Here is a 24,483-nt window from a genome sequence, read left to right as displayed (position 1 = left end):
GCAAACTTTTGATTGTGCCACTGAAGAAGACTCAAAAATATTAAACATTGAAAATCAGGAATTTAGAAATAAAATTGTCGGCATTTAAAAAATAAATGATCTGTAAACTTGTGTTGGTGCCATTGAAAAAGATTCAAAAATATCAAATATTGAAAAGAAGGAATTCAAAAAATGAAATTGTCGAGAATTAAAAATAAAAAACTCCTCCCATCAGGGAATCAAAACCTGGTCTCCTGCATGACAAGCAGGGATACTCACCACGATAATTACGAGAACAACACAGCAGCGAGTTTTCGATGTTTTCCTCAAAAGAATACCATCTGTAAAAACTGAAAAATCCTGTATTTCCAAACGACTGAAATGTTTTCAAGTGATGGTCTTCATTCGTTGTGGTGTTTGCCCTGTGAAAAAATCCACAAATACATCACATTGAAATTGCTTCCGCACACAAAAATTTTCTCGAAAAATTCAACCACTCTGACAATCAAGCAAAATGTTTTCTTCAAATGAAACTTTTATTTTTGAGCAAACCATTCTTTTTAGCGGATACTGTTGTAAAACGATCTCAAAGTGATTCAGTCATTGAGAAGGTGATGATCTGCAAACTTGTGTTGGTGCCGTTGAAGAAGATTCAAAAATATCAATTATTAAAAATAAGGAATTCAAAAAATGATATTGTCAACAATTAAAAATAAAAAAAACGCTCCCCATCAGGGAATCGAACCCTGGTCTCCTGCCTGACAAGCAGGGATACTCACCACTATACCAACAAGGACAACACATTAGTTCATTTTCTATTTTTTCCTCAAAAGAATACCATCTGTAAAAACTGAAAAATCCTTCATTTCCGAGCGATTCAAAAGTTTTCAAGTGATTGTCTTCATTAGTTTTGGTGTTTGTCCTGTGATAAAATCCAAAAATACATCACATTGAAATTGCTTCCCCACACAAAAATTTTCTCGAAAAATGCAGCCACTCTGACAATCAAGCAAAATGTTTTCTTCAAATGAAACTTTTATTTTTGAGCAAACCATTCTCTTTGGCGGATACTGTTGGAAAAACGTTCTCAAAGTGATTCAGTAATGAAGAAGGTGATGATCTGTAAACTTGTGTTTAGAAATAAAATTGTGCCTGCAAACTTGTGTTGGTGCCAAAGAAGATTCAAAAATAGCAAATATTGAAAAATAAGGAATTAAAAAAATGAAATTGTCAGCAATTAAAAATAAAAAACTCTCCCTATCAGGGAATCAAACCCTGGTCTCCTGCATGATGAGCAGGGATACTCACCACTATACAATTACGAGAACAACACAGCAGCGAGTTTTCGATGTTTTCCTCAAATAGAATACCATCTGTAAAAACTGAAATATCCTTGATGTCCAAATGACTGAAATGTTTTCAAGTGATTGTCTTCATTAGTTTTGGTGATTTCCCTGTGATAAAATCCACAAATACATCACTTTGAAATTGCTTCCCCACACAAAAATTTTCCAGAAAAAAATTCAGCCACTCTGGCAATCAAGCAAAATGTTTTCTTCAAATGAAACTTTTATTTGTGAGAAAACCACTCTTTTTGGCGGATACTGTTGGAAAAGCGTTCTCAAGGTGATTCAGTCATGAAGGTGATTATCTGCAAACTTTTGATTGTGCCTCTGAAGAAGACTCAAAAATATAAAACATTGAAAATCAGGAATTTTGAAATAAAATTGTCGGCATTTAAAAAAATAATCTGCGAACTTGTGTTGGTGCCACTGAAGAAGATTCAAAAACATCAAATTTTGAAAATAAAGAACTCAATAAATGAAATTGTCGTCAATTAAAAACAACAAGCTCTCCCCATCAGGGAATCGAACCCTGGTCTCCTGCGTGACAAGCGGGGATACTCAACACTATACCAAAGAGAACAACACAGCAGCGAGTTTTCGATGTTTTCCTCAAAAGAATACCATCTGTAAAAACTGAAAAATCCTGTATTTGCAAACGACTGAAATGTTTTCAAGTGATGGTCTTCATTCGTTGTGGTGTTTTCCCTGTGATAAAATCCACAAATACATCACATTGAAACTGCTTCCGCACACAAAAATTTTCTCGAAAAATTCACCCACTCTGACAATCAAGCAAAATGTTTTCTTCAAATGAAACTTTTATTTTTGAGCAAACCATTCTCCTTGGCAGATACTGTTGGAAAAACGTTCTCGAAGTGATTCAGTAATGAAGAAGGTGATGATCTGTAAACTTGTGTTGGTGCCGTTGAAGAAGATTCAAAAATAGCAAATATGAAAAATAAGTAATTAAAAAAATGAAATTGTCAGCAATTAAAAATAAAAAACTCTCCCAATCAGGGAATCAAACGCTGGTCTCCTGCATGATGAGCAGGGATACTCACCACTATACCAACGAGGACAACACATTAGTTCATTTTCTATTTTTTCCTCAAAAGAATACCATCTGTAAAAACTGAAAAATCCTTCATTTCCGAGCGATTCAAAAGTTTTCAAGTGATTGTCTTCATTAGTTTTGGTGTTTGTCCTGTGATAAAATCCAAAAATACATCACATTGAAATTGCTTCCCCACACAAAAATTTTCTCGAAAAATGCAGCCACTCTGCCAATCAAGCAAAATGTTTTCTTCAAATGAAAGTTTTATTTTTGAGCAAACTATTCTTTTTGGTGGATACTGTTGGAAAAGCATTCTCAAGGTGATACAGTCATGAAGGTGATGATCTGCAAACTTTTGATTGTGCCACTGAAGAAGACTCAAAAATATTAAACATTGAAAATAAGGAATTCAAAAAAGGAAATTGTCAACAATTAAAAATAAAAAACGCTCCCCGTCAGGGAATCGAACCCTGGTCTCCTGCGTGACAAGCAGGGATACTCACCACTATACTAACGAGGACAACACATTAGCTTGTTTTCTATGTTTTCCTCAAAAGAATTCCATCTGTAAAAACTGAAAAATCCTTCATTTCCGAGCGATTCAAAAGTTTTCAAGTGATTGTCTTCATTAGTTTTGGTGTTTGTCCTGTGATAAAATCCAAAAATACATCACATTGAAATTGCTTCCCCACACAAAAATTTTCTCGAAAAATGCAGCCACTCTGACAATCAAGCAAAATGTTTTCTTCAAATGAAAGTTTTATTTTTGAGCAAACCATTCTCTTTGGCGGATACTGTTGGAAAAACGTTCTCAAAGTGATTCAGTAATGAAGAAGGTGATGATCTGTAAACTTGTGTTGGTGCCGTTGAAGAAGATTCAAAAATAGCAAATATGAAAAATAAGGAATTTAAAAAATGATATTGTCAGCAATTAAAAATAACAAACACTCCCCGTCAGGGAATCGAACCCTGGTCTCCTGCGTGACAAGCAGGGATACTCACCACTATACTAACGAGGACAACACATCAGCTCATTTTCTATTTTTTCCTCAAAAGAATACCATCTGTAAAAACTGAAAAATCCTATATTTCCAAGCGACTCAAAAGTTTTCCAATGATTGTCTTCATGAGTTGTGGTGTTTGCCCTGTGATAAAATCCACAAATACATCATATTGAAATTGCTTCCCCACACAAAAACTCTCTCGAAAAATTCATCCACTCTGACAATCAAGGAAAATGTTCTCTTCAAATGAAACTTTTATTTGTGAGCAAATTATTCATTTTGGGGGATACTGTTGGAAAAGCGTTCTCAAAGTGATTCAGTAATGAAGGTGATGATCTGCAAACTTTTGATTGTGCCACTGAAGAAGAATCAAAAATATTAATCATTGAAAATCAGGAATTTAGAAATAAAATTGTCGGCATTTAAAAATAAATGATCTGTAAACTTGTGTTGGTGCCATTGAAAAAGATTCAAAAATATCAAATATTGAAAATAAGGAATTCAAAAAATGAAATTGTCGACAATTAAAAATAAAAAACTCCTCCCATCAGGGAATCAAAACCTGGTCTCCTGCATGACAAGCAGGGATACTCACCACCATAATTACGAGAACAACACAGCAGCGAGTTTTCGATGTTTTCCTCAAAAGAATACCATCTGTAAAAACTGAAAAATCCTGTATTTGCAAACGACTGAAATGTTTTCAAGTGATGGTCTTCATTCGTTGTGGTGTTTTCCCTGTGATAAAATCCACAAATACATCACATTGAAACTGCTTCCGCACACAAAAATTTTCTCGAAAAATTCACCCACTCTGACAATCAAGCAAAATGTTTTCTTCAAATGAAACTTTTATTTTTGAGCAAACCATTCTTTTTGGCGGACACTGTTGTAAAACGATCTCAAAGTGATTCAGTCATGAAGAAGGTGATGATCTGCAAACTTGTTTTGGTGCCGTTGAAGAAGATTCAAAAATATCTACGATTAAAAATAAGGAATTTAAAAAATGATATTGTCAGCAATTAAAAATAAAAAACGCTCCCCGTCAGGGAATCGAACCCTGGTCTCCTGCGTGACAAGCAGGGATACTCACCACTATACTGACGAGGACAACACGTTAGCTTGTTTTCTATGTTTTCCTCAAAATAATTCCATCTGTAAAAACTGAAAAATCGTTCATTTCCGAGCGATTCAAAAGTTTTCGAGTGATTGTCTTCATTAGTTTTGGTGTTTGTCCTGTGATAAAATCCAAAAATACATCACATTGAAATTGCTTCCCCACACAAAAATTTTCTCGAAAAATGCAGCCACTCTGACAATCAAGCAAAATGTTTTCTTCAAATGAAAGTTTTATTTTTGAGCAAACCATTCATTTTGGGGGATACTGTTGGAAAAGCGTTCTCAAGGTGTAACAGTTATGAAGGTGATGATCTGAAAACTTTTGATTGTGCCACTGAAGAAGACTCAAAAATATTAAACATTGAAAATCAGGAATTTAGAAATAAAATTGTTGGCATTTAAAAATAAATGATCTGCAAACTTGTGTGGGTGCCATTTAAGAAGATTGAAAAATATCAAATATTGAAAATAAGGAATTCAAAAAATGAAATTGTCGTCAATTAAAAATAAAAAACTCCCCCCCATCAGGGAATCAAAACCTGGTCTCCTGCATGACAAGCAGGGATACTCACCACGATAATTACGAGAACAACACAGCAGCGAGTTTTCGATGTTTTCCTCAAAAGAATACCATCTGTAAAAACTGAAAAATCCTTGATTTCCAAACGACTGAAATGTTTTCAAGTGATGGTCTTCATTCGTTTTGGTGTTTGTCCTGTGATAAAATCCACAAATACATCACTTTGAAATTGCTTCCCCACACAAAAATTTTCCAGAAAAAATTCAGCCACTCTGGCAATCAAGCAAAATGTTTTCTTCAAATGAAACTTTTATTTGTGAGAAAACCATTCTCTTTGGCGGATACTGTTGGAAAAACGTTCTCAAAGTGATTCAGTAATGAAGAAGGTGATGATCTGTAAACTTGTGTTGGTGCCATTGAAGAAGATTCAAAAATAGCAAATATGAAAAATAAGGAATTAAAAAAATGAAATTGTCAGCAATTAAAAATAAAAAAACTCTCCCCATCAGGGAATCAAACCCTGGTCTCCTGCATGATGAGCAGGGATACTCACCACGATAATTACGAGAACAACACATTAGTTCATTTTCTATTTTTTCCTCAAAAGAATACCATCTGTAAAAACTGAAAAATCCTTCATTTCCGAGCGATTCAAAAGTTTTCAAGTGATTGTCTTCATTAGTTTTGGTGTTTGTCCTGTGACAAAATCCAAAAATACATCACATTGAAATTGCTTCCCCACACAAAAATTTTCTCGAAAAATGCAGCCACTCTGCCAATCATGCAAAATGTTTTCTTCAAATGAAAGTTTTATTTTTGAGCAAACCATTCTTTTTTGGCAGATACTGTTGGAAAAGCATTCTCAAGGTGATACAGTAATGAAGGTGATGATCTGCAAACTTTTGATTGTGCCACTGAAGAAGACTCAAAAATATTAAACATTAAAAACAAGGAATTTAAAAAATGAAATTGTCAGCAATTAAAAATAAAAAACGCTCCCTGTCAGGGAATCGAACCCTGGTCTCCTGCGTGACAAGCAGGGATACTCACCACTATACTAACGAGGATAACACATTAGCTTGTTTTCTATGTTTTCCTCAAAAGAATTCCATCTGTAAAAACTGAAAAATCCTTCATTTCCGAGCGATTCAAAAGTTTTCAAGTGATTGTCTTCATTAGTTTTGGTGTTTGTCCTGTGAGAAAATCCAAAAATACATCACATTGAAATTGCTTCCCCACACAAAAATTTTCTCGAAAAATGCAGCCACTCTGACAATCAAGCAAAATGTTTTCTTCAAATGAAAGTTTTATTTTTGAGCAAACCATTCTCTTTGGCGGATACTGTTGGAAAAACGTTCTCAAAGTGATTCAGTAATGAAGAAGGTGATGATCTGTAAACTTGTGTTGGTGCCGTTGAAGAAGATTCAAAAATAGCAAATATGAAAAATAAGGAATTAAAAAAATGAAATTGTCAGCAATTAAAAATAAAAACTTTCACCATCAGGGAATCAAACCCTGGTCTCCTGCATGACAAGCAGGGATACTCACCACGATACCAACGAGTACAACACATCAGTTCATTTTCTATTTTTTTCCTCAAAAGAATACCATCTGTAAAAACTGAAAAATGCTTTTTTTCCAAGCAACTCAAAAGTTTTACAATGATTGTCTTCATGAGTTGCGGTGTTTGCCCTGTGATAAAATCCACAAATACATCATATTGAAATTGCTTCCCCACACAAAAATTCTCTCGAAAAATTCATCCACTCTGACAATCAAGGAAAATGTTCTCTTCAAATGAAACTTTTATTTGTGAGCAAATTATTCATTTTGGGGGATACTGTTGGAAAAGCGTTCTCAAAGTGATTCAGTAATGAAGGTGATGATCTGCAAACTTTTGATTGTGCCACTGAAGAAGAATCAAAAATATTTAACATTGAAAATCAGGAATTTAGAAATAAAATTGTCGGCATTTAAAAATAAATGATCTGCAAACTTGTGTTGGTGCCATTGAAAAAGATTCAAAAATATCAAATATTGAAAATAAGGAATTCAAAAAATGAAATTGTCGACAATTAAAAATAAAAAACTCCTCCCATCAGGGAATCAAAACCTGGTCTCCTGCATGACAAGCAGGGATACTCACCACCATAATTACGAGAACAACACAGCAGCGAGTTTTCGATGTTTTCCTCAAAAGAATACCATCTGTAAAAACTGAAAAATCCTGTATTTCCAAACGACTGAAATGTTTTCAAGTGATGGTCTTCATTCGTTGTGGTGTTTGCCCTGTGAAAAAATCCACAAATACATCACATTGAAATTGCTTCCGCACACAAAAATTTTCTCGAAAAATTCAACCACTCTGACAATCAAGCAAAATGTTTTCTTCAAATGAAACTTTTATTTTTGAGCAAACCATTCTTTTTAGCGGATACTGTTGTAAAACGATCTCAAAGTGATTCAGTCATTGAGAAGGTGATGATCTGCAAACTTGTGTTGGTGCCGTTGAAGAAGATTCAAAAATATCAATGATTAAAAATAAGGAATTCGAAAAATGAAATTGTCAGCAATTAAAAATAACAAACACTCCCCGTCAGGGAATCGAACCGTGGTCTCCTGCGTGACAAGCAGGGATACTCACCACTATACTAACGAGGACAACAAATTAGCTTGTTTTCCATGTTTTCCTCAAAAGAATTCCATCTGTAAAAACTGAAAAATCCTTCATTTCCGAGCGATTCAAAAGTTTTCAAGTGATTGTCTTCATTAGTTTTGGTGTTTGTCCTGTGATAAAATCCAAAAATACATCACATTGAAATTGCTTCCCCACACAAAAACTTTCTCGAAAAATGCAGCCACTCTGACAATCAAGCAAAATGTTATCTTCAAATGAAAGTTTTATTTTTGAGCAAACCATTCATTTTGGGGGATACTGTTGGAAAAGCGTTCTCAAGGTGATACAGTTATGAAGGTGATGATCTGCAAACTTTTGATTGTGCCACTGAAGAAGACTCAAAAATATTAAACATTGAAAATCAGGAATTTAGAAATAAAATTGTCGGCATTTAAAAATAAATGATCTGTAAACTTGTGTTGGTGCCATTGAAAAAGATTCAAAACTATCAAATATTGAAAATAAGGAATTCAAAAAATGAAATTGTCGACAATTAAAAATAAAAAAACTCCTCCCATCAGGGAATCAAATCTGGTCTCCTGCATGACAAGCAGGGATACTCACCACTACAATTACGAGAACAACACAGCAGCGAGTTTTCGATGTTTTCCTCAAAAGAATACCATCTGTAAAAACTGAAAAATCCTGTATTTCCAAACGACTGAAATGTTTTCAAGTGATTTTCTTCATTAGTTTTGGTGTTTGTCCTGTGATAAAATCCAAAAATACATCACATTGAAATTGCTTCCCCACACAAAAATTTTCTCGATAAATGCAGCCACTCTGACAATCAAGCAAAATGTTTTCTTCAAATGAAAGTTTTATTTTTGAGCAAACCATTCTCTTTGGCGGATACTGTTGGAAAAACGTTCTCAAAGTGATTCAGTAATGAAGAAGGTGATGATCTGTAAACTTGTGTTGGTGCCATTGAAGAAGATTCAAAAATAGCAAATATGAAAAATAAGGAATTAAAAAAATGAAATTGTCAGCAATTAAAAATAAAAACTTTCCCCATCAGGGAATCAAACCCTGGTCTCCTGCATGATGAGCAGGGATACTCACCACTATACCAACGAGTACAACACATTAGTTCATTTTCTATTTTTTCCTCAAAAGAATACCATCTGTAAAAACTGAAAAATCCTTCATTTCCGAGCGATTCAAAAGTTTTCAAGTGATTGTCTTCATTAGTTTTGGTGTTTGTCCTGTGACAAAATCCAAAAATACATCACATTGAAATTGCTTCCCCACACAAAAATTTTCTCGAAAAATGCAGCCACTCTGACAATCAAGCAAAATGTTTTCTTCAAATGAAAGTTTTATTTTTGAGCAAACCATTCATTTTGGGGGATACTGTTGGAAAAGCATTCTCAAGGTGATACAGTAATGAAGGTGATGATCTGCAAACTTTTGATTGTGCCACTGAAGAAGACTCAAAAATATTAAACATTGAAAATAAGGAATTCAAAAAAGGAAATTGTCAACAATTAAAAATAACAAACGCTCCCCGTCAGGGAATCGAACCCTGGTCTCCTGCGTGACAAGCAGGGATACTCACCACTATACTAACGAGGAAAACACATTAGCTTGTTTTCTATGTTTTCCTCAAAAGAATTCCATCTGTAAAAACTGAAAAATCCTTCATTTCCGAGCGATTGAAAAGTTTTCAAGTGATTGTCTTCATTAGTTTTGGTGTTTGTCCTGTGAGAAAATCCAAAAATACATCACATTGAAATTGCTTCCCCACACAAAAATTTTCTCGAAAAATGCAGCCACTCTGACAATCAAGCAAAATGTTTTCTTCAACTGAAAGTTTTATTTTTGAGCAAACCATTCTCTTTGGCGGATACTGTTGGAAAAACGTTCTCAAAGTGATTCAGTAATGAAGAAGGTGATGATCTGTAAACTTGTGTTGGTGCCGTTGAAGAAGATTCAAACATAGCAAATATGAAAAATAAGGAATTAAAAAAATGAAATTGTCAGCAATTAAAAATAAAAAACTCTCCCCATCAGGGAATCAAACCCTGGTCTCCTGCATGATGAGCAGGGATACTCACCACGAAACAAAAGAGGACAAAACATCAGTTCATTTTCTATTTTTTCCTCAAAAGAATACCATCTGTAAAAACTGAAAAATCCTTTTTTTCCAAGCAACTCAAAAGTTTTACAATGATTGTCTTCATGAGTTGCGATGTTTGCCCTGTGATAAAATCCACAAATACATCATATTGAAATTGCTTCCCCACACAAAAATTCTCTCGAAAAATTCATCCACTCTGACAATCAAGGAAAATGTTCTCTTCAAATGAAACTTTTATTTGTGAGCAAATTATTCATTTTGGGGGATACTGTTGGAAAAGCGTTCTCAAAGTGATTCAGTAATGAAGGTAATGATCTGCAAACTTTTGATTGTGCCACTGAAGAAGACTCAAAAATATTAAACATTGAAAATCAGTAATTTAGAAATAAAATTGTCGGCATTTAAAAATAAATGATCTGTAAACTTGTGTTGGTGCCATTGAAAAAGATTCTAAAATATCAAATATTGAAAATAAGGAATTCAAAAAATGAAATTGTCGACAATGAAAAATAAAAAACTCCTCCCATCAGGGAATCAAAACCTGGTCTCCTGCATGACAAGCAGGGATACTCACCACTACAATTACGAGAACAAAACAGCAGCGAGTTTTCGATGTTTTCCTCAAAAGAATACCATCTGTAAAAACTGAAAAATCCTGTATTTCCAAACGACTGAAATGTTTTCAAGTGATGGTCTTCATTCGTTGTGGTGTTTGCCCTGTGAAAAAATCCACAAATACATCACATTGAAATTGCTTCCGCACACAAAAATTTTCTCGAAAAATTCAACCACTCTGACAATCAAGCAAAATGTTTTCTTCAAATGAAACTTTTATTTTTGAGCAAACCATTCTTTTTAGCGGATACTGTTGTAAAACGATCTCAAAGTGATTCAGTCATTGAGAAGGTGATGATCTGCAAACTTGTGTTGGTGCCGTTGAAGAAGATTCAAAAATATCAATTATTAAAAATAAGGAATTCAAAAAATGATATTGTCAGCAATTAAAAATAAAAAAACGCTCCCCATCAGGGAATCGAACACTGGTCTCCTGCGTGACAAGCAGGGATACTCACCACTATACCAACGAAGACAACACATAAACTTGTTTTCTATGTTTTCTCAAAAGAATTCCATCTGTAAAAACTGAAAAATCCTTCATTTCCGAGCGATTCAAAAGTTTTCAAGTGATTGTCTTCATTAGTTTTGGTGTTTGTCCTGTGAAAAAATCCAAAAATACATCACATTGAAATTGCTTCCCCACACAAAAATTTTCTCGAAAAATGCAGCCACTCTGACAATCAAGCAAAATGTTTTCTTCAAATGAAACTTTTATTTTTGAGCAAACCATTCTCTTTGGCGGATACTGTTGGAAAAACGTTCTCAAAGTGATTCAGTAATGAAGAAGGTGATGATCTGTAAACTTGTGTTGGTGCCGTTGAAGAAGATTCAAAAAATAGCAAATATGAAAAATAAGGAATTAAAAAAATGAAATTGTCAGCAATTAAAAATAAAAAACTCTCCCTATCAGGGAATCAAACCCTGGTCTCCTGCATGATGAGCAGGGATACTCACCACAATAATTACGAGAACAACACAGCAGCGAGTTTTCGATGTTTTCCTCAAATAAATACCATCTGTAAAAACTGAAAAATCCTTGATTTCAAAACGAATGAAATGTTTTCAAGTGATTGTCATGAGTTGTTGTGATTGCCCTGTGATAAAATCCACAAATACATCACTTTGAAATTGCTTCCCCACACAAAAATTTTCCAGAAAAAAATTCAGCCACTCTGGCAATCAAGCAAAATGTTTTCTTCAAATGAAACTTTTATTTGTGAGAAAACCATTCTCTTTGGCGGATACTGTTGGAAAAGCATTCTCAAGGTGATTCAGTCATGAAGGTGATTATCTGCAAACTTTTTATTGTACCTCTGAAGAAGACTCAAAAATATAAAACATTGAAAATCAGGAATTTTGAAATAAAATTGTCGGCATTTAAACAAAAATAATCTGCAAACTTGTGTTGGTGCCACTGAAGAAGATTCAAAAACATCAAATTTTGAAAATAAAGAACTCAAAAAATGAAATATTCGTCAAATAAAAATAACAAACTCTCCACATCAGGGAATCGAACCCTGGTCTCCTGAGTGACAAGCATGGATACTCACCACTATAATTACGAGAACAACATAGCAGCGAGTTTTCGATGTTTTCTTCAAAAGAATACCATCTGTAAAAACTGAAAAATCCTGTATTTCCAAACGACTGAAATGTTTTCAAGTGATGGTCTTCATTCGTTGTGGTGTTTGCCCTGTGAAAAAATCCACAAATACATCACATTGAAATTGCTTCCGCACACAAAAATTTTCTCGAAAAATTCAACCACTCTGACAATCAAGCAAAATGTTTTCTTCAAATGAAACTTTTATTTTTGAGCAAACCATTCTCCTTGGCGGATACTGTTGGAAAAACGTTCTCGAAGTGATTCAGTCATGAAGAAGGTGATGATCTGTAAACTTGTGTTGGTGCCGTTGAAGAAGATTCAAAAATAGCAAATATGAAAAATAAGTAATTAAAAAAATGAAATTGTCAGCAATTAAAAATAAAAAACTCTCCCAATCAGGGAATCAAACGCTGGTCTCCTGCATGACGAGCAGGGATACTCACCACTATACCAACGAGGACAACACATTAGTTCATTTTCTATTTTTTCCTCAAAAGAATACCATCTGTAAAAACTGAAAAATCCTTCATTTCCGAGCGATTCAAAAGTTTTCAAGTGATTGTCTTCATTAGTTTTGGTGTTTGTCCTGTGATAAAATCCAAAAATACATCACATTGAAATTGCTTCCCCACACAAAAATTTTCTCGAAAAATGCATCCACTCTGCCAATCAAGCAAAATGTTTTCTTCAAATGAAAGTTTTATTTTTGAGCAAACCATTCTTTTTTGGCAGATACTGTTGGAAAAGCATTCTAAAGGTGAAACAGTAATGAAGGTGATGATCTGCAAACTTTTGATTGTGCCACTGAAGAAGACTCAAAAATTTTTAAACATTGAAAATAAGGAATTCAAAAAATGAAATTGTCAACAATTTAAAATAACAAACGCTCCCCATCAGGGAATCGAAGCCTGGTCTCCTGCGTGACAAGCAGGGATACTCACCACTATACTAACGAGGACAACATGTTAGCTTGTTTTCTATGTTTTCCTCAAAAGAATTCCATCTGTAAAAACTGAAAAATCCTTCATTTCCGAGCGATTCAAAAGTTTTCAAGTGATTGTCTTCATTAGTTTTGGTGTTTGTCCTGTGATAAAATCCAAAAATACATCACATTGAAATTGCTAACCCACACAAAAATTTTCTCGAAAAATGCAGCCACTCTGACAATCAAGCAAAATGTTTTCTTCAAATGAAAGTTTTATTTTTTAGGGAAACCATTCTCTTTGGCGGATACTGTTGGAAAAACGTTCTCAAAGTGATTCAGCAATGAAGAAGGTGATGATCTGTAAACTTGTGTTGGTGCCGTTGAAGAAGATTCAAAAATAGCAAATATGAAAAATAAGGAATTAAAAAAATGAAATTGTCAGCAATTAAAAATAAAAACTTTCCCCATCAGGGAATCAAACCCTGATCTCCTGCATGACGAGCAGAGATATTCACCACTATACCAACGAGGACAACACATCAGCTCTTTTTCTATTTTTTCCTCAAAAGAATACCATCTGTAAAAACTGAAACATCCTATATTTCCAAGCGACTCAAAAGTTTTCCAATGATTGTCTTCATTAGTTTTGGTGTTTGTCCTGTGATAAAATCCAAAAATACATCACATTGAAATTGCTTCCCCACACAAAAATTTTCTCGAAAAATTCATCCACTCTGACAATCAAGGAAAATGTTCTCTTCAAATGAAACTTTTATTTATGAGCAAACCATTCATTTTTTGGGATACTGTTGGAAAAGCGTTCTCAAGGTGATACAGTTATGAAGGTGATGATCTGCAAACTTTTGATTGTGCCACTGAAGAAGACTCAAAAATATTAAACATTGAAAATCAGGAATTTAGAAAGAAAATTGTCGGCATTTAAAAATAAATGATCTGCAAACTTGTGTTGGTGCCATTTAAGAAGATTCAAAAATATCAAATATTGAAAATAAGGAATTCAAAAAATGAAATTGTCGACAATTAAAAATAAAAAACTCCCCCCATCAGGGAATCAAAACCTGGTCTCCTGCATGACAAGCAGGGATACTCACCACGATAATTACGAGAACAACACAGCAGCGAGTTTTCGATGTTTTCCTCAAAAGAATACCATCTGTAAAAACTGAAAAATCCTGTATTTCCAAACGACTGAAATGTTTACAAGTGATGGTCTTCATTCGTTGTGGTGTTTGTCCTGTGATAAAATCCACAAATACTTCATATTGAAATTGCTTCCCCACACAAAAATTCTCTCGAAAAATTCATCCACTCTGACAATCAAGGAAAATGTTCTCTTCAAATGAAACTTTTATTTGTGAGAAAACCATTCTTTTTGGCGGATACTGTTGGAAAAGCGTTCTCAAGGTGATTCAGTCATGAAGGTGATTATCTGCAAACTTGTGTTGGTGCCACTGAAGAAGATTCAAAAATATCAATGATTAAAAATAAGGAATTCAAAAAATGAAATTGTCAGCAATTAAAAATAAAAAAACACTCCCCATGAGGGAATCGAACCCTGGTCTCCTGCGTGACAAGCAGGGATACTCACCACTATACTAAAGAGGACAACACATTAGCTTGTTTTCTATGTTTTCCTCAAAAGAATTCCATCTGTAAAAACTGAAAAATCCTTCATTTCCGAGCGATTCAAAAGTTTTCAAGTGATTGTCTTCATTAGTTTTGGTGTTTGTCCTTTGCGAAAATCCAAAAATATGTCACATTGAAATTGCTTCCCCACACAAAAATTTTCTCGATAAATGCAGCCACTCTGACAATCAAGCAAAATGTTTTCTTCAAATGAAAGTTTTATTTTTGAGCAAACCATTCTCTTTGGCGGATACTGTTGGAAAAACGATCTCAAAGTGATTCAGTAATGAAGAAGGTGATGATCTGTAAACTTGTGTTGGTGCCATTGAAAAAGATTCAAAACTATCAAATATTGAAAATAAGGAATTCAAAAAATGAAATTGTCGACAATTAAAAATAAAAAAACTCCTCCCATCAGGGAATCAAACCCTGGTCTCCTGCATGAGAAGCAGGATACTCACCACGATACTAACGAGGACATCACATCAGCCAAACTTCCATGTTTTCCTAAAAAGAATACCTTCTGTAAAAACTGAAAAATCCTTGCTTTCCAAGCGATTGAAATGTTTTCAAGTGATTGTCTTCAATAGTTTTTGTGATTGCCATGTGATAAAATAGACAAATACATGACATTGAAATTGCTTCCCTTCACAAAAATTTTCTCGTAAAATTCAGCCACTCTGACCATCAAGCAAAATGTTTTCTTCAAATGAAACTTTTATTTTTGAGCAAATCATTATTTTTGGCAGATGCTGTTGGAAAAATGTTCTCAAAGTGATTCATTAATGAAGGTGATGATCTGCAAACTTGTGTTGGTGCCACTGAAGATGATTCAAAAAGATCAAATATTGAAAATAAAGAATTCAAAAAATGAAATTGTCAGCAATTAAAAATAAGTAACTGTCTTAATCAGGGAATCAAACCCTGGTCTTCTGCATCACAAGCAGGGACACTCACCACTATACTAACAAGGACAATACATCAACCAACTTTCTATGTTTTCCTCAAAAGAATACCATCTGTAAAAATTGAAAAATCCAATATTTCCAAGCGACTCAAAAGTTTTTCAATGATTGTCTTCATGAGTTGTGCTGTTTGTCCTTGTGAGAAAAATCCAAAAATATGTCATCACATTGAAATTGCTTCCCCACACAAAAATTTTCTCGAAAAATGCAGCCACTCTGACAATCAAGCAAAATGTTTTCTTCAAATGAAAGTTTTATTTTTGAGCAAACCATTCTCTTTGGCGGATACTGTTGGAAAAACGTTCTCAAAGTGATTCAGCAATGAAGAAGGTGATGATCTGTAAACTTGTGTTGGTGCCGTTGAAGAAGATTCAAAAATAGCAAATATGAAAAATAAGGAATTAAAAAAATGAAATTGTCAGCAATTAAAAATAAAAACTTTCCCCATCAGGGAATCAAACCCTGATCTCCTGCATGACGAGCAGAGATATTCACCACTATACCAACGAGGACAACACATCAGTTCTTTTTCTATTTTTTCCTCAAAAGAATACCATCTGTAAAAACTGAAAAATCCTTCATTTCCGAGCGATTCAAAAGTTTTCAAGTGATTGTCTTCATTAGTTTTGGTGTTTGTCCTGTGATAAAATCCACAAATACATCATATTGAAATTGCTTCCCCACACAAAAATTCTCTCGAAAAATTCATCCACTCTGACAATCAAGGAAAATGTTCTCTTCAAATGAAACTTTTATTTGTGAGCAAACCATTCTCTTTGGCGGATACTGTTGGAAAAACGTTCTCAAAGTGATTCAGTAATGAAGAAGGTGATGATCTGTAAACTTGTGTTGGTGCCGTTGAAGAAGATTCTAAAATATCAAATGTTGAAAATAAAGAACTCAAAAAATGAAATTTTCGTCAATTAAAAATAACAAACTCTCCCCGTCAGGGAATCGAACCCTGGTCTCCTGCGTGACAAGCGGGGATACTCACCACTATACTAACGAGGACAACACATCAGCTCATTTTCTATTTTTTCCTCAAAAGAATACCATCTGTAAAAACTGAAAAATCCTATATTTCCAAGCGACTCAAAAGTTTTCCAATGATTGTCTTCATGAGTTGTGGTGTTTGCCCTGTGATAAAATCCACAAATACATCATATTGAAATTGCTTCCCCACACAAAAATTCTCTCGAAAAATTCATCCACTCTGACAATCATTGAAAATGTTCTCTTCAAATGAAACTTTTATTTATGAGCAAACCATTCATTTTGGTGGATACTGTTGGAAAAGCGTTCTCAAAGTGATTCAGTAATGAAGGTGATGATCTGCAAACTTTTGATTGTGCCACTGAAGAAGAATCAAAAATATTAATCATTGAAAATCAGGAATTTAGAAATAAAATTGTCGGCATTTAAAAATAAATGATCTGTAAACTTGTGTTGGTGCCATTGAAAAAGATTCAAAAATATCAAATATTGAAAATAAGGAATTCAAAAAATGAAATTGTCGACAATTAAAAATAAAAAAACTCCTCCCATCAGGGAATCAAAACCTGGTCTCCTGCATGACAAGCAGGGATACTCACCACCATAATTACGAGAACAACACAGCAGCGAGTTTTCGATGTTTTCCTCAAAAGAATACCATCTGTAAAAACTGAAAAATCCTGTATTTCCAAACGACTGAAATGTTTTCAAGTGATGGTCTTCATTCGTTGTGGTGTTTGCCCTGTGAAAAAATCCACAAATACATCACATTGAAATTGCTTCCGCACACAAAAATTTTCTCGAAAAATTCAACCACTCTGACAATCAAGCAAAATGTTTTCTTCAAATGAAACTTTTATTTTTGAGCAAACCATTCTTTTTAGCGGACACTGTTGTAAAACGATCTCAAAGTGATTCAGTCATGAAGAAGGTGATGATCTGCAAACTTGTGTGGGTGCTGTTGAAGAAGATTCAAAAATATCAATGATTAAAAATAAGGAATTCAAAAAATGAAATTGTCAGCAATTAAAAATAAAAAAACGCTCCCCATCAGGGAATCGAACCCTGGTCTCCTGCGTGACAAGCAGGGATACTCACCACTATACTAAAGAGGACAACACATTAGCTTCTTTTCTATGTTTTCCTCAAAAGAATTCCATCTGTAAAAACTGAAAAATCCTTCATTTCCGAGCGATTCAAAAGTTTTCAAGTGATTGTCTTCATTAGTTTTGGTGTTTGTCCTGTGATAAAATCCAAAAATACATCACATTGAAATTGCTTCCCCACACAAAAATTTTCTCGAAAAATGCAGCCACTCTGACAATCAAGCAAAATGTTTTCTTCAAATGAAAGTTTTATTTTTGAGCAAACCATTCTCTTTGGCGGATACTGTTGGAAAAACGTTCTCAAAGTGATTCAGTAATGAAGAAGGTGATGATCTGTAAACTTGTGTTGGTGCCATTGAAGAAGATTCAAAAATAGCAAATATGAAAAATAAGGAATTAAAAAAATGAAATTGTCAGCAATTAAAAATAAAAAAACTCTCCCCATCAGGGAATCAAACCCTGGTCTCCTGCATGATGAGCAGGGATACTCACCACCATTCCAACGAGGACAACACATTAGTTCATTTTCTATTTTTTCCTCAAAAGAATACCATCTGTAAAAACTGAAAAATCCTTCATTTCCGAGCGATTCAAAAGTTTTCAAGTGATTGTCTTCATTAGTTTTGGTGTTTGTCCTGTGACAAAATCCAAAAATACATCACATTGAAATTGCTTCCCCACACAAAAATTTTCTCGAAAAATGCAGCCACTCTGCCAATCATGCAAAATGTTTTCTTCAAATGAAAGTTTTATTTTTGAGCAAACCATTCTTTTTTGGCAGATACTGTTGGAAAAGCATTCTCAAGGTGATACAGTAATGAAGGTGATGATCTGCAAACTTTTGATTGTGCCACTGAAGAAGACTCAAAAATATTAAACATTAAAAACAAGGAATTTAAAAAATGATATTGTCAGCAATTAAAAATAACAAACACTCCCCGTCAGGGAATCGAACCCTGGTCTCCTGCGTGACAAGCAGGGATACTCACCACTATACTAACGAGGACAACAAATTAGCTTGTTTTCTATGTTTTCCTCAAAAGAATTCCATCTGTAAAAACTGAAAAATCCTTCATTTCCGAGCGATTCAAAAGTTTTCAAGTGATTGTCTTCATTAGTTTTGGTGTTTGTCCTTTGAGAAAATCCAAAAATATGTCACATTGAAATTGCTTCCCCACACAAAAATTTTCTCGAAAAATGCAGCCACTCTGACAATCAAGCAAAATGTTTTCTTCAAATGAAAGTTTTATTTTTGAGCAAACCATTCTCTTTGGCGGATACTGTTGGAAAAACGATCTCAAAGTGATTCAGTAATGAAGAAGGTGATGATCTGTAAACTTGTGTTGGTGCCGTTGAAGAAGATTCAAAAATAGCAAATATGAAAAATAAGGAATTAAAAAAATGAAATTGTCAGCAATTAAAAATAAAAACTTTCCCCATCAGGGAATCGAACCCTGGTCTCCTGCGTGACAAGCAGGGATACTCACCACTATACTAACGAGGACAACACATCAGCTCATTTTCTATTTTTTCCTCAAAAGAATACCATCTGTAAAAACTGAAAAATCCTATATTTCCAAGCGACTCAAAAGTTTTCCAATGATTGTCTTCATGAGTTGTGGTGTTTGCCCTGTGATAAAATCCACAAATACATCATATTGAAATTGCTTCCCCACACAAAAACTCTCTCGAAAAATTCATCCACTCTGACAATCAAGGAAAATGTTCTCTTCAAATGAAACTTTTATTTGTGAGCAAATTATTCATTTTGGGGGATACTGTTGGAAAAGCGTTCTCAAAGTGATTCAGTAATGAAGGTGATGATCTGCAAACTTTTGATTGTGCCACTGAAGAAGAATCAAAAATATTTAACATTGAAAATCAGGAATTTAGAAATAAAATTGTCGGCATTTAAAAATAAATGATCTGTAAACTTGTGTTGGTGCCATTGAAAAAGATTCAAAAATATCAAATATTGAAAATAAGGAATTCAAAAAATGAAATTGTCGACAATTAAAAATAAAAAACTCCTCCCATCAGGGAATCAAAACCTGGTCTCCTGCATGACAACAGGGATACTCACCACCATAATTACGAGAACAACACAGCAGCGAGTTTTCGATGTTTTCCTCAAAAGAATACCATCTGTAAAAACTGAAAAATCCTGTATTTCCAAACGACTGAAATGTTTTCAAGTGATGGTCTTCATTCGTTGTGGTGTTTGCCCTGTGAAAAAATCCACAAATACATCACATTGAAATTGCTTCCGCACACAAAAAATTTCTCGAAAAATTCAACCACTCTGACAATCAAGCAAAATGTTTTCTTCAAATGAAACTTTTATTTTTGAGCAAACCATTCTTTTTAGCGGATACTGTTGTAAAACGATCTCAAAGTGATTCAGTCATTGAGAAGGTGATGATCTGCAAACTTGTGTGGGTGCTGTTGAAGAAGATTCAAAAATATCAATGATTAAAAATAAGGAATTCAAAAAATGAAATTGTCAGCAATTAAAAATAAAAAAACGCTCCCCATGAGGGAATCGAACCCTGGTCTCCTGCGTGACAAGCAGGGATACTCACCACTATACTAAAGAGGACAACACATTAGCTTGTTTTCTATGTTTTCCTCAAAAGAATTCCATCTGTAAAAACTGAAAAATCCTTCATTTCCGAGCGATTCAAAAGTTTTCAAGTGATTGTCTTCATTAGTTTTGGTGTTTGTCCTGTGATAAAATCCAAAAATACATCACATTGAAATTGCTTCCCCACACAAAAATTTTCTCGAAAAATGCAGCCACTCTGACAATCAAGCAAAATGTTTTCTTCAAATGAAAGTTTTATTTTTGAGCAAACCATTCATTTTGGGGGATACTGTTGGAAAAGCGTTCTCAAGGTGTAACAGTTATGAAGGTGATGATCTGAAAACTTTTGATTGTGCCACTGAAGAAGACTCAAAAATATTAAACATTGAAAATCAGGAATTTAGAAATAAAATTGTTGGCATTTAAAAATAAATGATCTGCAAACTTGTGTGGGTGCCATTTAAGAAGATTCAAAAATATCAAATATTGAAAATAAGGAATTCAAAAAATGAAATTGTCGACAATTAAAAATAAAAAACTCCCCCCCATCAGGGAATCAAAACCTGGTCTCCTGCATGACAAGCAGGGATACTCACCACGATAATTACGAGAACAACACAGCAGCGAGTTTTCGATGTTTTCCTCAAAAGAATACCATCTGTAAAAACTGAAAAATCCTTGATTTCCAAACGAATGAAATGTTTTCAAGTGATTGTCTTCATTAGTTTTGGTGTTTGTCCTGTGATAAAATCCACAAATACATCACTTTGAAATTGCTTCCCCACACAAAAATTTTCCAGAAAAAATTCAGCCACTCTGGCAATCAAGCAAAATGTTTTCTTCAAATGAAACTTTTATTTGTGAGAAAACCATTCTCTTTGGCGGATACTGTTGGAAAAACGTTCTCAAAGTGATTCAGTAATGAAGAAGGTGATGATCTTTAAACTTGTGTTAGTGCCATTGAAGAAGATTCAAAAATAGCAAATATGAAATATAAGGAATTAAAAAAATGAAATTATCAGCAATTAAAAATAAAAAAAACTCTCCCCATCAGGGAATCAAACCCTGGTCTCCTGCAAGATGAGCAGGGATACTCACCACTATACCAACGAGGACAACATATTGGTTCCTTTTCTATTTTTTCCTCAAAAGAATACCATCTGTAAAAACTGAAAAATCCTTCATTTCCGAGCGATTCAAAAGTTTTTCAGTGATTGTCTTCATTAGTTTTGGTGTTTGTCCTGTGACAAAATCCAAAAATACATCACATTGAAATTGCTTCCCCACACAAAAATTTTCTCGAAAAATGCAGCCACTCTGCCAATCAAGCAAAATGTTTTCTTCAAATGAAAGTTTTATTTTTGAGCAAACCATTCTTTTTTGGCAGATACTGTTGGGAAAGCATTCTCAAGGTGATACAGTAATGAAGGTGATGATCTGAAAACTTTTGATTGTGCCACTGAAGAAGACTCAAAAATATTAAACATTGAAAATAAGGAATTCAAAAAATGAAATTGTCAACAATTAAAAATAACAAACGCTCCCCGTCAGGGAATCGAACCCTGGTCTCCTGCGTGACAAGCAGGGATACTCACCACTATACTAACGAGGAAAACACATTAGCTTGTTTTCTATGTTTTCCTCAAAAGAATTCCATCTGTAAAAACTGAAAAATCCTTCATTTCCGAGCGATTCAAAAGTTTTCAAGTGATTGTCTTCATTAGTTTTGGTGTTTGTCCTGTGAGAAAATCCAAAAATATGTCACATTGAAATTGCTTCCCCACACAAAAATTTTCTCGAAAAATGCAGCCACTCTGACAATCAAGCAAAATGTTTTCTTCAAATGAAAGTTTTATTTTTGAGCAAACCATTCTCTTTGGCGGATACTGTTGGAAAAACGTTCTCAAAGTGATTCAGTAATGAAGAAGGTGATGATCTGTAAACTTGTGTTGGTGCCGTTGAAGAAGATTCAAAAATAGCAAATATGAAAAATAAGGAATTAAAAAAATGAAATTGTCAGCAATTAAAAATAAAAAAACTCTCCCTATCAGGGAATCAAACCCTGGTCTCCTGCATGACAAGCAGGGATACTCGCCACTATACTAACGAGGACAACAAATTAGCTTGTTTTCTATGTTTTCCTCAAAAGAATACTGTCTGTAAAAACTGAAAAATCCTATATTTCCAAGCACCTCAAAAGTTTTCCAATGATTGTCTTCATGAGTTGTGGTGTTTGCCCTGTGATAAAATCCACAAATACATCATATTGAAATTGCTTCCGCACACAAAAATTTTCTCGAAAAATTCATCCACTCTGACAATCAAGGAAAATGTTCTCTTCAAATGAAACTTTTATTTCTGAGCAAACCATTCATTTTGGTGGATACTGTTGGAAAAGCGTTCTCAAAGTGATTCAGTAATGAAGGTGATGATCTGCAAACTTTTGATTGTGCCACTGAAGAAGAATCAAAAATATTAATCATTGAAAATCAGGAATTTAGAAATAAAATTGTCGGCATTTAAAAATAAATGATCTGTAAACTTGTGTTGGTGCCATTGAAAAAGATTCAAAAATATCAAATATTGAAAATAAGGAATTCAAAAAATGAAATTGTCGACAATTAAAAATAAAAAACTCCTCCCATCAGGGAATCAAAACCTGGTCTCCTGCATGACAAGCAGGGATACTCACCACCATAATTACGAGAACAACACAGCAGCGAGTTTTCGATGTTTTCCTCAAAAGAATACCATCTGTAAAAACTGAAAAATCCTGTATTTCCAAACGACTGAAATGTTTTCAAGTGATGGTCTTCATTCGTTGTGGTGTTTGCCCTGTGAAAAAATCCACAAATACATCACATTGAAATTGCTTCCGCACACAAAAATTTTCTCGAAAAATTCAACCACTCTGACAATCAAGCAAAATGTTTTCTTCAAATGAAACTTTTATTTTTGAGCAAACCATTCTTTTTAGCGGATACTGTTGTAAAACGATCTCAAAGTGATTCAGTCATTGAGAAGGTGATGATCTGCAAACTTGTGTGGGTGCTGTTGAAGAAGATTCAAAAATATCAATGATTAAAAATAAGGAATTCAAAAAATGAAATTGTCAACAATTAAAAATAAAAAACGCTCCCCGTCAGGGAATCGAACCCTGGTCTCCTGCGTGACAAGCAGGGATACTCACCACTATACTAACGAGGACAACACATTAGCTTGTTTTCTATGTTTTCCTCAAAAGAATTCCATCTGTAAAAACTGAAAAATCCTTCATTTCCGAGCGATTCAAAAGTTTTCAAGTGATTGTCTTCATTAGTTTTGGTGTTTGTCCTGTGATAAAATCCAAAAATACATCACATTGAAATTGCTTCCCCACACAAAAATTTTCTCGAAAAATGCAGCCACTCTGACAATCAAGCAAAATGTTTTCTTCAAATGAAAGTTTTATTTTTGAGCAAACCATTCATTTTGGGGGATACTGTTGGAAAAGCGTTCTCAAGGTGTAACAGTTATGAAGGTGATGATCTGAAAACTTTTGATTGTGCCACTGAAGAAGACTTAAAAAATATTAAACATTGAAAATCAGGAATTTAGAAATAAAATTGTTGGCATTTAAAAATAAATGATCTGCAAACTTGTGTTGGTGCCATTGAAAAAGATTCAAAACTATCAAATATTGAAAATAAGGAATTCAAAAAATGAAATTGTCGGCAATTAAAAATAAAAAAAACTCCTCCCAACAGGGAATCAAATCTGGTCTCCTGCATGACAAGCAGGGATACTCACCACTACAATTACGAGAACAACACAGCAGCGAGTTTTCGATGTTTTCCTCAAAAGAATACCATTTGTAAAAACTGAAAAATCCTGTATTTCCAAACGACTGAAATGTTTTCAAGTGATTGTCTTCATTAGTTTTGGTGTTTGTCCTGTGATAAAATCCAAAAATACATCACATTGAAATTGCTTCCCCACACAAAAATTTTCTCGAAAAATGCAGCCACTCTGACAATCAAGCAAAATGTTTTCTTCAAATGAAAGTTTTATTTTTGAGCAAACCATTCTCTTTGGCGGATACTGTTGGAAAAACGTTCTCAAAGTGATTCAGTAATGAAGAAGGTGATGATCTGTAAACTTGTGTTGGTGCCATTGAAGAAGATTCAAAAATAGCAAATATGAAAAATAAGGAATTAAAAAAATGAAATTGTCAGCAATTAAAAATAAAAAAACTCTCCCCATCAGGGAATCAAACCCTGG

At 34.0% G+C, this 24,483-nt stretch overlaps 11 non-coding genes across 11 annotated transcripts; all 11 read right to left on the bottom strand.

Moving 5' to 3' along the window:
• Positions 1-2,827: 2,827 nt before the first annotated feature.
• TRNAD-GUC (transfer RNA aspartic acid (anticodon GUC)) lies at positions 2,828-2,899 on the bottom strand. Its single transcript has one exon. It is a non-coding gene; the product is annotated as a tRNA-Asp (tRNA).
• Positions 2,900-3,326: 427 nt separating this feature from the next.
• On the bottom strand, positions 3,327-3,398 carry TRNAD-GUC (transfer RNA aspartic acid (anticodon GUC)). The gene has a single exon. It is a non-coding gene; the product is annotated as a tRNA-Asp (tRNA).
• A 1,023-nt stretch (positions 3,399-4,421) lies between these two features.
• On the bottom strand, positions 4,422-4,493 carry TRNAD-GUC (transfer RNA aspartic acid (anticodon GUC)). The gene has a single exon. It is a non-coding gene; the product is annotated as a tRNA-Asp (tRNA).
• Positions 4,494-6,017: 1,524 nt separating this feature from the next.
• On the bottom strand, positions 6,018-6,089 carry TRNAD-GUC (transfer RNA aspartic acid (anticodon GUC)). Its single transcript has one exon. It is a non-coding gene; the product is annotated as a tRNA-Asp (tRNA).
• Positions 6,090-9,202: 3,113 nt separating this feature from the next.
• Positions 9,203-9,274, bottom strand: TRNAD-GUC (transfer RNA aspartic acid (anticodon GUC)). The gene has a single exon. It is a non-coding gene; the product is annotated as a tRNA-Asp (tRNA).
• Positions 9,275-16,479: 7,205 nt separating this feature from the next.
• On the bottom strand, positions 16,480-16,551 carry TRNAD-GUC (transfer RNA aspartic acid (anticodon GUC)). The gene has a single exon. It is a non-coding gene; the product is annotated as a tRNA-Asp (tRNA).
• Positions 16,552-17,576: 1,025 nt separating this feature from the next.
• Positions 17,577-17,648, bottom strand: TRNAD-GUC (transfer RNA aspartic acid (anticodon GUC)). Its single transcript has one exon. It is a non-coding gene; the product is annotated as a tRNA-Asp (tRNA).
• A 925-nt stretch (positions 17,649-18,573) lies between these two features.
• TRNAD-GUC (transfer RNA aspartic acid (anticodon GUC)) lies at positions 18,574-18,645 on the bottom strand. Its single transcript has one exon. It is a non-coding gene; the product is annotated as a tRNA-Asp (tRNA).
• Positions 18,646-19,071: 426 nt separating this feature from the next.
• Positions 19,072-19,143, bottom strand: TRNAD-GUC (transfer RNA aspartic acid (anticodon GUC)). The gene has a single exon. It is a non-coding gene; the product is annotated as a tRNA-Asp (tRNA).
• Positions 19,144-21,763: 2,620 nt separating this feature from the next.
• TRNAD-GUC (transfer RNA aspartic acid (anticodon GUC)) lies at positions 21,764-21,835 on the bottom strand. Its single transcript has one exon. It is a non-coding gene; the product is annotated as a tRNA-Asp (tRNA).
• Positions 21,836-23,358: 1,523 nt separating this feature from the next.
• TRNAD-GUC (transfer RNA aspartic acid (anticodon GUC)) lies at positions 23,359-23,430 on the bottom strand. The gene has a single exon. It is a non-coding gene; the product is annotated as a tRNA-Asp (tRNA).
• Between the last annotated feature and the right edge of the window lie 1,053 nt (positions 23,431-24,483).

Source organism: Eptatretus burgeri, chromosome 3, assembly GCF_056783735.1.
Source record: "Eptatretus burgeri isolate ZD-2024b chromosome 3, Ebu_testis_v1, whole genome shotgun sequence".
NCBI classification, from domain to species: domain Eukaryota; kingdom Metazoa; phylum Chordata; class Myxini; order Myxiniformes; family Myxinidae; genus Eptatretus; species Eptatretus burgeri.
This window is presented reverse-complemented; position numbering and strand designations above follow the sequence as displayed.